The 12,914-nt window shown below is 42.2% G+C and overlaps 1 pseudogene; it reads left to right on the top strand.

Annotated features, from left to right (window-relative positions):
* Positions 1 to 5,920, top strand: part of LOC102250800 — a 10,436-nt pseudogene extending 4,516 nt beyond the window's left edge.
* The last annotated feature ends 6,994 nt before the right edge of the window (positions 5,921 to 12,914 follow it).

Below are 12,914 nucleotides of genomic sequence, written 5' to 3'. Positions count from 1 at the left end.
AGAAACATCGATGAGAGAGAAACATCGATCAGCTGCCTCCTGCACACTCCCCACGGGGTATGTGCCCGCAACCAAGGTACATACCCTTGACTGGAATCGAACCTGCGATCCTTGAGTCCGCAGGCTGACGCTGTATCCACTGAGCCAAACCGGTCAGGGCAATACATACATCTTATTCAAACTCCATGTGTTTGGGAAGGTGAATCAAAATAATAACAAAATAATTTTTGTGGTGTCAAATATGTCCTCCTAATATTAATGAAGCTGACATAGTAAACTTTGACATCATCTCTTTTCTGGTCATTTAACAGCCTTTAATTGGGGAATATGTGACTCCAGAGTTGCCACAAAAGATTTCACAAGGAATACATGATGCATGTCTAGAGGATATCGTTCTCATAGAATACTAGTGACCCGGTGCACGAATTTCATGCACATTAAAAGGAAATTAATTAGAGGAAATATTTTTTCCTCTTTTTTTCCCCCCCCTGACTCCCCTCCTCCCAGTTCCCGCCCCACCCTCCGCCCTCACTCCCCACCCACTGTCCTCATCCATAGGTGCACGATTTTTGTCCAGTTTCTTCCCGCATCTCCCATTCCCCTTTCCCCCCCAAGAATAGTCAGTCCATTCCCTTTCTATGTCCCTGATTCATTATAATCACCAGTTCATTCTGTACATCAGATTATTTATTCACTTGATTCTTAGATTCACTTGTTGATAGATGCATGTTTGTTGTTCACAATTTGTATCTTTACCTTTTTCTTCTTCCTCCTCTTAAAGGATACCTTTCAGCATTTCGTATAATACTGGTTTAGTGGTGATGAACTCCTTTAGCTTTTCCTTATCTGTGAAGCTCTTTATCTGACCTTCAATTCTGAATGATAGCTTTGCTGGATAAAGTAATCTTGGTTGTAGGTTCTTGGTATTCATCACTTTGAATATTTCTTGCCATTCCCTTCTGGCCTGCAAAGTTTCTGTTGAGAAATCAGCTGACAGTCGTATGGGTATTCCCTTGTAGGTAATTGAGTCTCTTTCTCTTGCTGCTTTTAAGATTCTCTCTTTGTCTTTTGCTCTTGGCATTTTAATTATGATGTGTCTTGGTGTGGTCCTCTTTGGATTCCTTTTGTTTGGGGTTCTCTGCGCTTCTTGGACCTGTAAGTCCATTTCTTTCACCAGGTGGGGGAAGTTTTCTGCCATTATTTCTTCAAATAGGTTTTCAATATCTTGCTGTCTCTCATCTTCTGGCACCCCTATTATTCTGATGTTGGTACGCTTGAAGCTGTCCCAGAGGCTCCTTACACTATCTTCGTATTTTCGGATTCTTTTTTCATTTTGCTTTTCCGGTTGGGTGTTTTTTGCTTCTTCGCATTTCAAATCTTTGACTTGATTCTTGCGCTCCTCTGGTCTGCTATTGGGTGTCTGTATAATATTCTTTATTTCAGTCCGTGTATGCTTAATTTCTAGTTGGTTCTTTATCATAGCATCGAGGGTCTCATTAGTTTTCGTGACTCTCTCCTCAAGTTTATTGACAGCTTCTAGCACATTTTTGCAAGCCCTCAAAATTGCGATTTTTAGCTCTATATCCTCCATTTCTGTCATGTTTTTTTGTCTCCGCATTTTTTATGCTTTCTTGGTGCACCCCCTAGTGGTCTTTGTGCGCAGTCTTGTTCTAGTTGAGCCTTGATTGTTGTAGTTAATACTAGAGGGATTTGACCACCAGGCCGACTGGCTGTGTGAATCAGCTGTGTCTGCCGCGGAAAACTTCTGTCCTCTGGGGAGGTGCTAATCTAGCCTTTGCCTGAGGCTATCCGGCAAATGGCTCTGCGCAGGGCTTGGGCGGGGCGGGCTCAACAGGGCGGGCGGAGGGAGCCGTTATGGTGCCCTCAGTCCTGTTCCCAGAGGCTCTGCTTCTCAGAACCCCCGGAACCGCTGCAAACCTCGGAGGGAAAGCTGCCTTCCAACTGATGCCAGACACTCCCGCTTCTCCCGTTTGGGTCCGAGTCCCCAGCGATTCGCCCGTATCTGGAGCTCAGAGTCTGAGACTCCCCCCTGACCGAAAACGACAACCGCGCTCTCAGCCACCAGCCCGCTTTGCGCGCGCACCTCCGCACCTGAGTATTTTCCACACTGCGCCTCCTCTGAGCCTCGGTGTGCTGTTATTTTTCCTTCTAGTTGAAGAGTCTCTCCTCAGCCAGCCTTCCTGTGGTTCTGGGTGATGTCCGTTCCGTCTTTTAGTTGTATTTTTGAAGTGGTTGTTTGCGGCAGCAGTCTGCGGTGTTTACCTATGCCGCCATCTTGGTCTCTCTCTAGAGGAAATATTTTAATATTGCTATGTGCCCTTTCTCTATAATGGAAGTGTCAGAGATGAAATAAAATTAGTAAAATGTATGTGAAAATCTTCCTCCTGTCAGAGTCTGGGGCGCACCACAGGAACCAGAAGAAAGTCCCTGCCCACTCACGTATGCCTCAAAATTGGGCGAGACCCAGACCCGGCCTGCCCCAACCCTGTCAAATCCTGCTGGGTGAGGGGCATGGCCTTAGGTTGCCTTGCCTGGTGCCAGGGCAGGGGGCATGGCCTGAGGTCCCCGTCAAGTCCTGCCAGGAAGGGGGTGCTGCCTCAGGTCCCCAGGCCTGGCACTGGGGTGGGGGCGTGGCCTGAGGTCCCCTGGTCCAGGGCAGGGGGCGCAGCCTGAGGTCTCCAGTCAAGCCCCACAGGCGGGGGACATGGCCTGAGGTCCCTCGTCAAGCCCTGCCATGTGGGGAGCCCAGCCTAAGATCCCCTGTCAAGCTCCACTGGGCCAAGGGGTGCGTCTTGAGGTCCCTGGCCCAGGTGTGGCCTGAGGTCTCCGTGAAGCCCCACCAGGTAGGGGACGCTGCCTCAGGTCCTCTGGCCCAGAGTTGGGTGGGGAGTGCAGCCTGAGTTCCCCCATCAAGCCCTGCCAGGTGGGGGTTCAGCCTGAGGTCCCCTGTCAAGCTCCACCAGGTGGGGGACGTGGCCTGATGTCCCACAGCCTGGTGCCAGGGCGGGGGGTGTGGCCTGAGGTCCCCTGTCAAGTCCCACCAGGTAAGAGGGGGGGCGCAGCCTCAGGTCCCCTGCCTCAGCCCAGCACCACGCAACCTCAGATCCCTGCTGATTGCTCATTAGGGCTTGTTATGGGAATTCAACCTCCACTGTGGGCGCAGCCATCTTGTGTTACGGAATACCTGCCTCTGCTGTGGGCGCAGCCATCTTGACTGTTACGGTATGATGGTCAATTTGTATATTCCCTCTTTATTAGATAGGATGATCTGACTGGGTCCAAACCCAGAGTTTCCCATGGCCAACTTGCACAACTCTAAATGGTGAGGCAGTTTAATTTGCAGAAGTAGCTAGGTATCAACTCTGTGCTAAGGCTGAAATTAAGAACATGTGGCTAATGTCCACTGAGTTGGGAGTTTTATACATCAGAAAGACAGGCAATCACTATCTCCTAAAAGGAATTTATGATTATAGAGCTGTTTAAATATATTATATCTCTTTTTCCAATACATTACTATTACTAAACTGGAGGCCCAATGCACGAAACCCATGAAAGAGTAGGCCTTCCTTCCCCTGGCTGTTGGCACCAGCTTCCTCTGGCAACTGGAATCTGGGCTGGCTTTGCTGCAGCCGCTGGCAGTCACTGGGGACCCAGGATTCGCTCCGGCCCCGGCTTCGTCTGGAAGGAAGTCAAGAATGACATCCAGAAGGAAGTCTGGTCTAATTAGCATATTACCCTTTTATTATTATAGATTACTAGAGGCCCATTGCAGGAAGATTCCTGCAAGAATAGGGTTTACTCAGGCCAATCGCGCCGCCAAGCCCTGCAGCCCAGGGCCACACACAGGGGTCCCGGCTGATGGCGGGGCTTAGGTGGCACACGGGGGTCCCAGCTGGCAGCTCACACTGGCTCACCCTGCCTGCAGTATGCAAATTAGCTGCCATCTTTGTTGGCGGTTAAGTTGCATATCGCACTGATTAGCTGATGGGAGTAGCGAAGGTACAGTCAATTAGCATCTTTGTCTTTTATTAGATGGAATTATAGATACCACAATTCTAACAAATATCTGCTTAGGTATATTAATAAAGGAAGACTTGAACATGAGAAAATTATCAATGAAGCCGTAAGCAGATCAACACAGTAATGATATATTAGATGTAAACTGTAACTTTATTGGGGTGACATTGGTAAATAAATTTATATAAGTTTCAAGTGTACAAATCTATAATACATTATCTGTATATTGCATTATATATTTCCTCCTAAAGAAAGTAGGTGGTTCTAAGTGTCAATGATTTTTAAAAAATCTAGCCAGGCCTCTGACAATTCCCTTGAATCTTTATTTTAGAAGTATAAGAGAACTTTATTTTATTCCTTAACATACTGTATATCTGTAATACAAAGTTTTTTTTCTCTACAGGAAATAGAAGAATTTGTCCAGAGCTCAGGAAAGATGGTATTGTGGTGTTTTCTCTGGGTTCAGTCATCCAACATCTCACAGAAGAAAAGGGCAATCTTATTGCCTCAGCCCTTGCCCAGATTCCACAGAAGGTTAGTACAACCTAATCCTGCTGGGCTGGTGTCTTTCTCACTGAAAGTTGAATCTCATTTTACACTTAACATATCAGATACCAATATTAAGTAAAAATTTGTAAAACATCACAATAGTGAGTGTAGGCATATTTGCACCTTGCTTGCTGAGCTTTGTTGTTACAATCATTGGTTTTCAATGAAATAGAGATGAAAACATTAAGCTCCATTTTTCATGAAATCTTAAGGCCTGCTCTAACGACTCCCAAAATAGTTCTGAAGTGCATTTACTCCAAGACCAGGAAAAAGGAGAAATGAAATGGCAAACATAGATATGAAAGCTGCATAAGAATATCCTCCATGTCTTTGTTTGTATTAGGACTTGATTCATCATAGTTAAGCACAGAAGTAGAAGCCTAGATTCATTTAGCATTTTAATTAACATTTTCTAGAATTAAAAGGCCATAGAAATGTTAATATAGTCTAGCCCTTTGCATGTCCTAATTTATGATATTCAATTCATTTTAATGTTATCACCACCATCCTAGATTACAGCTCTTTATATATTGCTATTTATAAAACATCCAACAGCTGTTTTTATTTGTATATTTGGTTAAATTCCATAAAATTTTATAAAATTATATATAAATGCAAATATGATAATTGCAGAAATGAAACCAAACAATATATTTCACCGAACTTTGGAATATAAGCAAAAGCACTACCTTATTTTTACTTAAAAAAAAAAAAGTTGTGGGAGAAAAAAATACGTTAGAAATAAATGGAGGATGAGATGATAACCAGTCATCCAAAAATAAGCAGGCAAAATATAAAGCAATAAAATTCATAAGAAACACTAATATGAAGATAAAGCTAGGATTGCCAGTGACAAAAATTTATATTGAGGACCTGGGCCATAAAAATTTTAACTGCCAAACTCTGATTCATTAGGCTATCATGGCATTATTTTCTAACTCTTCACTTACAATGTCACTCCTGGAAGTTCTTAGTGATAATAGACAAAATGATAACAGGCAATTACCACAAACTCTTTTAAAAGGTTGTTATAAACAACCCTACTATTTCTTTGTGTTTATAAAGTACACCTCTATACTCCCTTCTCAACTATCACCTAAAGTAGATTAGATGCATGATGTATACAAACTCTACAACCTTAAAACATCATTATCCTGTGGTATTACTTGTGAAATACGTTCACTGTCTTCCACAGGTTTTATGGAGATACACAGGAAAGAAACCAGCCACATTAGGAGCCAATACTCAGCTCTATGACTGGCTACCCCAGAATGATCTTCTTGGTAAGACTAAGAAGAAAGGCTATATAGTAGTTGATGGACAAGTTGATTAATTGTTTAACAGCTAATCCTATATAATAAAAGGGTAATATGCAAATTAACCCTAACAGCAGAATGACTGGGAATGACTGGTCACTATGACACAGACTGACCACCAGGGGGCAGTTGCTCAATGCAGGAGCTGCCCTCTGGTGGTCAGTGCACTCCCACTGGATTTTGTAACTTAAAAATCCATACATGAAACTTATATGTTCATGTTGACCAATGTCACCCCTATAAAATTTAATTTAAAAATAATACCACTAGGGACTTCTGTTTTGTAAAAAGGAAAGCATATATATTCCTGGTTACATAGTCAAGTTAGAAAGTCTGAGTGACAATAATAAGCAGCGTGAATTTAGTAAAGGCATTCAGACAGGAACCTGATTTCTAATTCTGCCAAAATAGCTATGTGGCTTAGTTTGTCCAAATATATTTATATAAGACCCCTTTGGGTGGTAAATGGAGCTGAGAGGGGCTGTGGGCTTTTATTTGGACTCTTTTTAAAAAATATATACTTTTATTGATTTCAGAGAGGAAGGAAGAGGGACAGAGAAAGATAGAACATCAAATGATGAGAGACAATCATTGAGCGGCTGCCTCCTACACACCTCCCACTGGGGATGGAGCCTGCAACCTAGGCATGTGCCCTTGACCAGAATCAAACCTAGGACCCTTCAGTCCTCAGGCCGACGCTCTATCCACTGAGCCAAACCAGCTAGGGCTTATTTGTACTCTTGATCTCACAAATGCCAGGAGTGGGTAAGTTCCAGGAAGTTTTTTATTTGGTAAAAATAAAAAATATATATTAACCTATAAAATAGTTCTTTCTCCCCAGTCTCTTTTCACACTGACATATTATTTTCCTGGCATGTGAGTCAGTAGAAATGAAAATGTTAAGATATTTTGACCTCTATGTATTATCATTTGTTTGAATGAAAGGTACAGGGTGTACAGTCCCCAGCAGGGGCACCTCTTTCGACATTCCAAGTTAGCCCTCTGAGCACACATTCCACAAGGTTATTGTAGGAACGTGATTAAGGCATATAGAACAGTTTATTGTGTACAATATTTCAAATTAATTATTTCTAAGGGAAGTGTTTGGCTTAGGCTGGTTTTGAACTATAGAACAAGTAAAACCAGAAAAATGTGTTCCAAAATATGTGATTTATAAATGAATTTCTTGACTACAATTGACTTATAAGTGGTCAGTAACACTGTAATAGAGAGGAAAAGAAGTTTACCACTTAAAAATTTTCTCATTAAAATAGTACTTACACATGGGATGAACCTACACATAGAAACTTTTCATAAGACTAGAGTACAAAAATGAAGAAACCGTGATGTTCAGAGTAAGCCAGCTGGTTTAGGTCTGGTTCTGGATGCCTCTGAGCTCTTTGGGGGTCCTCTATGGGAGACAAAATTCTAAGGGCTGAACACCTGAGGCTTTCAAAACATTTATTGTCACTGCTTACTTCTTGTTTTTATGAAATTGTTGAAACTCTTTCCTTTGTGTCACCTAAATCATATAGTTCGTGCAAAATGCTAGAGCTGTTTGAGAAAGAAATGTTTATTCATAAAATACAGTGCCCCTGGATAAAATAATTTTCACTTTTGTTATAGGGCATATGATGTAACGTTTTACTTTTATAATGATTTTATTTTAACTATCTTTCTTTAGTACTCCAGAGCTTAGTCAAGGAATGGGTCTTAATATCTGCCACAAGTTACCCTCAACAGTCCCCTGAGAATGCTGAGTAAACTTGGACATTTTTATTTGCTACCATAATAGGTGAGTACCGTAGCCATAATGTAGATATCTAGTATTAAAAGGTATTTTTTGTCTCTGATGGAGAAGTCTTACTTAAAGTGCTGACACACAGCTTCAGTGTATACAGTCATTTTATGTTATCATGAAGCCCTCACAAATGGAACCTGGGCAGGCTGGCCATCTATATATATAAAACCCTAATATGCAAATAGATCAAAAAGCGGAACAACCCAACAACTGGTCACTATGACATGCGCTGACCACCAGGGTGCACACATAGAACACGGCTGGTGGTAGGATGGTGGAGCAGGTGAGCAGGGGAGCCAGACCAAGGCGGGTGGTCAGACACTGTCATCGAGACAAGCCTCTGGTGGTTACTGAAAATTCTTTGCTTCTGTGCACCGCTGTCCCACCGGGCACTCACACCTGCTGCCAGAGCTAGGAAGCAGCCACTGCTCACACCTACTGCCGGCACCAGCCCCCATCACTCTGCTCTGTCAGCTCATGGGAGTGGTGGCAGGAGCAAGGCTACTGGCAGACAGGGGACCCGGGGGGTCCGTGGAGGGAGGAGCCAGGCAGGAGTGCAGAGGATGGGCCAAGACCCGCCCCTGTGCCCACCACAGCCTCACAACCCACAGTTCCTTTCAAGGTGCACGAATTCGTGCACTGGGCCCCTAGTGTAAATATATTTGCCATTTGTCTAAGTTGATTAAGCACATTGTTTAGGACACTTCTCCCACCATATTCTGAATAGCATGTGTTAAAACATTTCAACAAAAAGGAAGATCAGGAGTGGTGGCCTAAAAAATAAAACAGAAAATAGAGCAAAGAAAAACAGAAAAGGAGATGTCAGAGGGTTTTCTAGGAGCGTAGAAGAGTGAGAAAGAAATAGAGAAAGAAGCCTGAGGGCATGGTCATGAACTTGAATTTAAAGTGAGACCAGTTACCACAGTAGTGTTTTTTCTCTAGCTTTGTTTGGGCACAAAGTAGGTGGAATGTTTAACTTCATCAGGGTTGGGAATTTGCAAAGCCAGTAAGATGAGGAGTGAATAACAGGGGGTGACTAGAATGAGTTATCATCAAGTATTAATTGAGTAAATTCTCTAGGACACATTTATTAAAAATCACAAGTGAAACCATAAAAACTAGCATGGATTACTTTCAATGTGTCAAGCGTGGGGCTGACCTTGTAACATTTCATTTAATCTGAAAAACTCCCTTTTAAATAGGCACTATTATTAGCTTCATTTTATAAATGGAGGGACTGAGTGATTAAATAGTTTGAGTCAGATAGTTCATTTACTTAGATATTAAGTATGACACAGTCATAAAAACCTATAGGAATATAACTAGGATGAATTCAAGACTGTAAAATCTATCTATATAAACAGGGAATATGCTAATTAGCCGAGTTTCACGACCACTCGGGAGGAGGCTGCATCAGGACAGCTCAGGAGGAGCTGCACACACAGATGGGCCAGAGGGGACTGCATGCAGCCCACACCCCAGTGGCCACGGGGAGGCTGGGGCTGGTGGCGGGCCAGAGTAGAGACACAACACACAGGAGCGCCTGCCCCCACCCCAGCGGACACAAGCTGCAGCCAGCTGGAGCTATGCAGGTCAGGCGCCAGTCCCCCAGGGAGTGGGCCTAAGCCAGCAGGTGGACATCCCCCGAGGGGTCCCAGACTGGGAGAGGGCACAGGCATGGCTGAGGGACCCACCCGAGTGCACAAACTTTTGTGCACTGGGCCTCTAGTTTAATTATAACCTAGGACGAGGAATCCCCAAGCTTTCCACTAAAACTCAGGAATTGAAAGAGGGGGAGAGTGGGAAAGAAAAATCTTATTAAAGTTTTCATTGTAAATACTGTGTGAAAGAGAAGACTATGAACGAGAAAATAAAGTTCTACTAAAGAATTCCTTTTGTGGAGGATAATATTTTATTTGATGTGTGGAATTATATATCTCTGAATAGTTTAAAAATGTTTACTTTATAGAAATATATAAGCAAAAATAAAAATTATATTGGAATTTAAAAATGACATGGCAGAACAAAATAAATTAAAATAATGATAGTATTTTTTAAAATGCAGTAAAATGTTAAAAGGCATAAGCAATCTAAAATAATAAGAAAAGTGGACCAGGCAGAAGAGGAAGGAAGGAAGGAAGGAAGGAAGGAAGGAAGGAAGGAAGGAAGGAAGGAAGGAAGGAAGGAAGGAAGAGAAAGAAAAGGGGAAAAGGGAAGAAGGATGAAAGGAAGGAAAAGACTAGCAAAAATACATAAAATGAGCATTTTTAATGACAGAAGACAGAATGGCATGTCTAAATGACATGTCATATAGAAGAAATAATGAACAAAATTTTGAGTCTAAAATTACAGTGCAAAATAGACAGATAGATAAAAATAAAGAGATTAGGGATCTTATTATTATTATTATGCATGACACAATTGAGTGATATAAAACTTTCTTACTAAGAATGCATAGTCCTTTCATTTATTCATAAAGCATTTACAAGTTGATCACACTATAACCCCAAAATACAATAAAATGTAAGTACATTCTGTGTTAAGAAATGGTACAAATTAATGTTTTTCTGATCAAGTACAACACCTGAAATGCATTATTAAAAGTGAAACAGCATCACTGTCACCTTGGAAATAAGCAATTACTCTCCCCAAATGTATTTTTCAGATATGCAAATCTCAGAGTACTAACTTTAAAATGTCATTCTTTTTCACCAATATTCTCCCAGATGAATTTTTTTTCTGGATCATATAAGAAAATAGGTTCAAGAGTTAGTAAGTATGATAGCTATAATTATATGCATAGGAAAAGTGAAATAAGATTTATTTCATTATTACATAGGAAATAAGATATTAGTAATAGAAGTTTCTTATTTTCTCTTAAATGACCTGCAGGTTGTCTTCCAAACTTCGCGTTTCATAAGAAAACTACTCCTATACACATTATTCCTACATAGAAAAAAATTGAATATTTTAAGGCTCTTTTAATTAGAATTAATGGCAGTAATCATTATATCTTGATTTTTTACCTCAACATCTATAATGCCTCTACAATTGAGGGCCTGAATAGAAGGACTGTTAACTTGTGATATTTTTAACCAAAAGATGGCAAAAATGCTCAGGAGCATTTTTGAGATTCAAGAGTTTGGCACTTCCAGCTTAAATGTCTTAAAAAGCACTGTGTCCATGCAAGTGAATTTAGGAGAGACATAAAGCCAGAAAACTTATCCTTTTATCTCCTAAGTGAGACAAGAAACAGTTTATTATGCCGGGTAAGGAATAGAAGAGTGCAAGACACAATTCCTCCATTTAGCTGACGTGGTAGATACCAGCTGAAGCAGAAGTCAAAAGCTAATGATAGTTGGGATTTCTCTGCCAGGGTTTTTTAAAAAATAATTTTTAATAGTGCTTTCTAAATTTCACCTGGAAACTGCTTTCTGTATAGATGGCATCTCTGTAAATGATTTTATTACCATAATTTTGTAGCCAAAATGTAGTGGAATGAGAAATATATAATTCATGGAAATGAGATATAATTACAAAACTTTCAATTGTCAGAAAATTTTCAACTTTTCTGACCTTGATTTCTTCATCTACATCATAAAGTTAAGAAATAATAAATTTATGAGGATTCAACAAGAAATTATTTGTAAAAGCACTTTCAAAACTATGATATACAAATATCTGTGTATCCTGTCACAGCTATAAATGTGAAACCCAGATCTCACTCAGGACTTCCTTTCCTTCAAGTAGTTTATCTGGCTTTAGAATATGCTGCCCCCACGTGGATGGTAGCAGATAATGCTGATGAGGTATGATGGTTTAACATAAATGTATGGGCATAGCTAATATAAAACAGTTATATGATATAAAGCATGTTATGTGCACATATGAATACACAGATATATAAAACCAATATGAACACACACAGCACATATTAGGAAATTTCATGTCTATGCTCCAATCACTAGTTTCCTTCATATCTAACAAAAACTACAGATTATATTAGTAGTCTGTAGACGCCATTGACATGCTGTTTAAATAATTTAAAACAGTAAGAACCTACAACTTATTATTTATTACTAGAGGCCCGGTGCACAAAAATTTGTGCACTTGGGGGGAGAGGGGGTCCCTCAGCCCAGCCTGTGCCCTCTCGCAGTCTGGGACCCCTCGGGAGATAATGACCTGCTGGCTTAGGTCCGCTCCCGGGTGGCAGAGGGCAGGCCCAATCCCTAGCTGCAGCCCCTGGTCGGGCTCAGAGAAGGGCCGATTGGGGAGTTGGGGTTCCGCCTCCTGTCACACTCAAGGCAGGATCGATAGGGAGGTTGCGGCGCCACCCCCTGTCACGCACAGAGCAGGGCCGATCAGTGGGTTGGGGCGCTGCCCCTGTCACGCACAGAGCAGGGCCCATCAGGGGGATTGGGGCTCCATACCCTGTCATACACAGAGCCACAGGGTGATCAGCGGGTTTGGGCGCTGCCCCCTGTCATGCTGATCCCGGTGCCGGGAGGCCTCTCTGCTCCGCTGATCCCGGTGCTGGGAGGCATATTACCCTTTTACTATATAGGATAGAGGCCTGGTGCACGGGTAGGGGCTGGCTGGTTTGCCCTGAAGGGTGTCCTGGATCAGGGTGGGGGTCCCCACTGGGGTGCCTGGCCAGTCTGGGTGAGGGGCTGAGGGCCGTTTTCAGGCTGGCGGGTGACTGAAGCTCCCAACCTGTCCTTTTTTTCTTTTTTTTTTATTCTGGACCAGCTTTAGCTCTGAGGCTCGGCTCCAGCTATGAGGCCTCCACTGCTGAAAGCAGGTTTCTGGCCTTTGTTTACCTTCTGTATTTGAAACAATGTTGCGGTCCGGCTGGCTGAAGCCTGGCTGACTGAAAGGAGGTTTCTGGGGTTTTGTTTAGCTTCTATATTTGTTACCATGTTTCTTAGAGAGCAGCTGAGAGGCCGGCAAGGCAGGCGGGGGACCTGGCTTCCTCCGTCACTGGAGCAAGCAAGCCTCCCTGTTCGAGTCAGCTGCCTGGCTGCCAGCCGCCATCTTGGTTGGCAGTTAATTTGCATATCTCAGTGATTAGCCAATGGGAAGGGTAGCAGCCGTACTGCTAATTACCATGTTTCTCTTTTATTAGATAGGATTAGCTATTAACATTTCTAAAAATACAGTCATTTTATTTTATTTTTACATATATTTTATTGATTTTTTTACAGAGTGGA

The sequence above is a fragment of the Myotis brandtii genome, unplaced genomic scaffold (genome assembly GCF_000412655.1).
Source record: "Myotis brandtii unplaced genomic scaffold, ASM41265v1 scaffold776, whole genome shotgun sequence".
In the NCBI taxonomy this organism is placed as follows: domain Eukaryota; kingdom Metazoa; phylum Chordata; class Mammalia; order Chiroptera; family Vespertilionidae; genus Myotis; species Myotis brandtii.
This window is presented reverse-complemented; position numbering and strand designations above follow the sequence as displayed.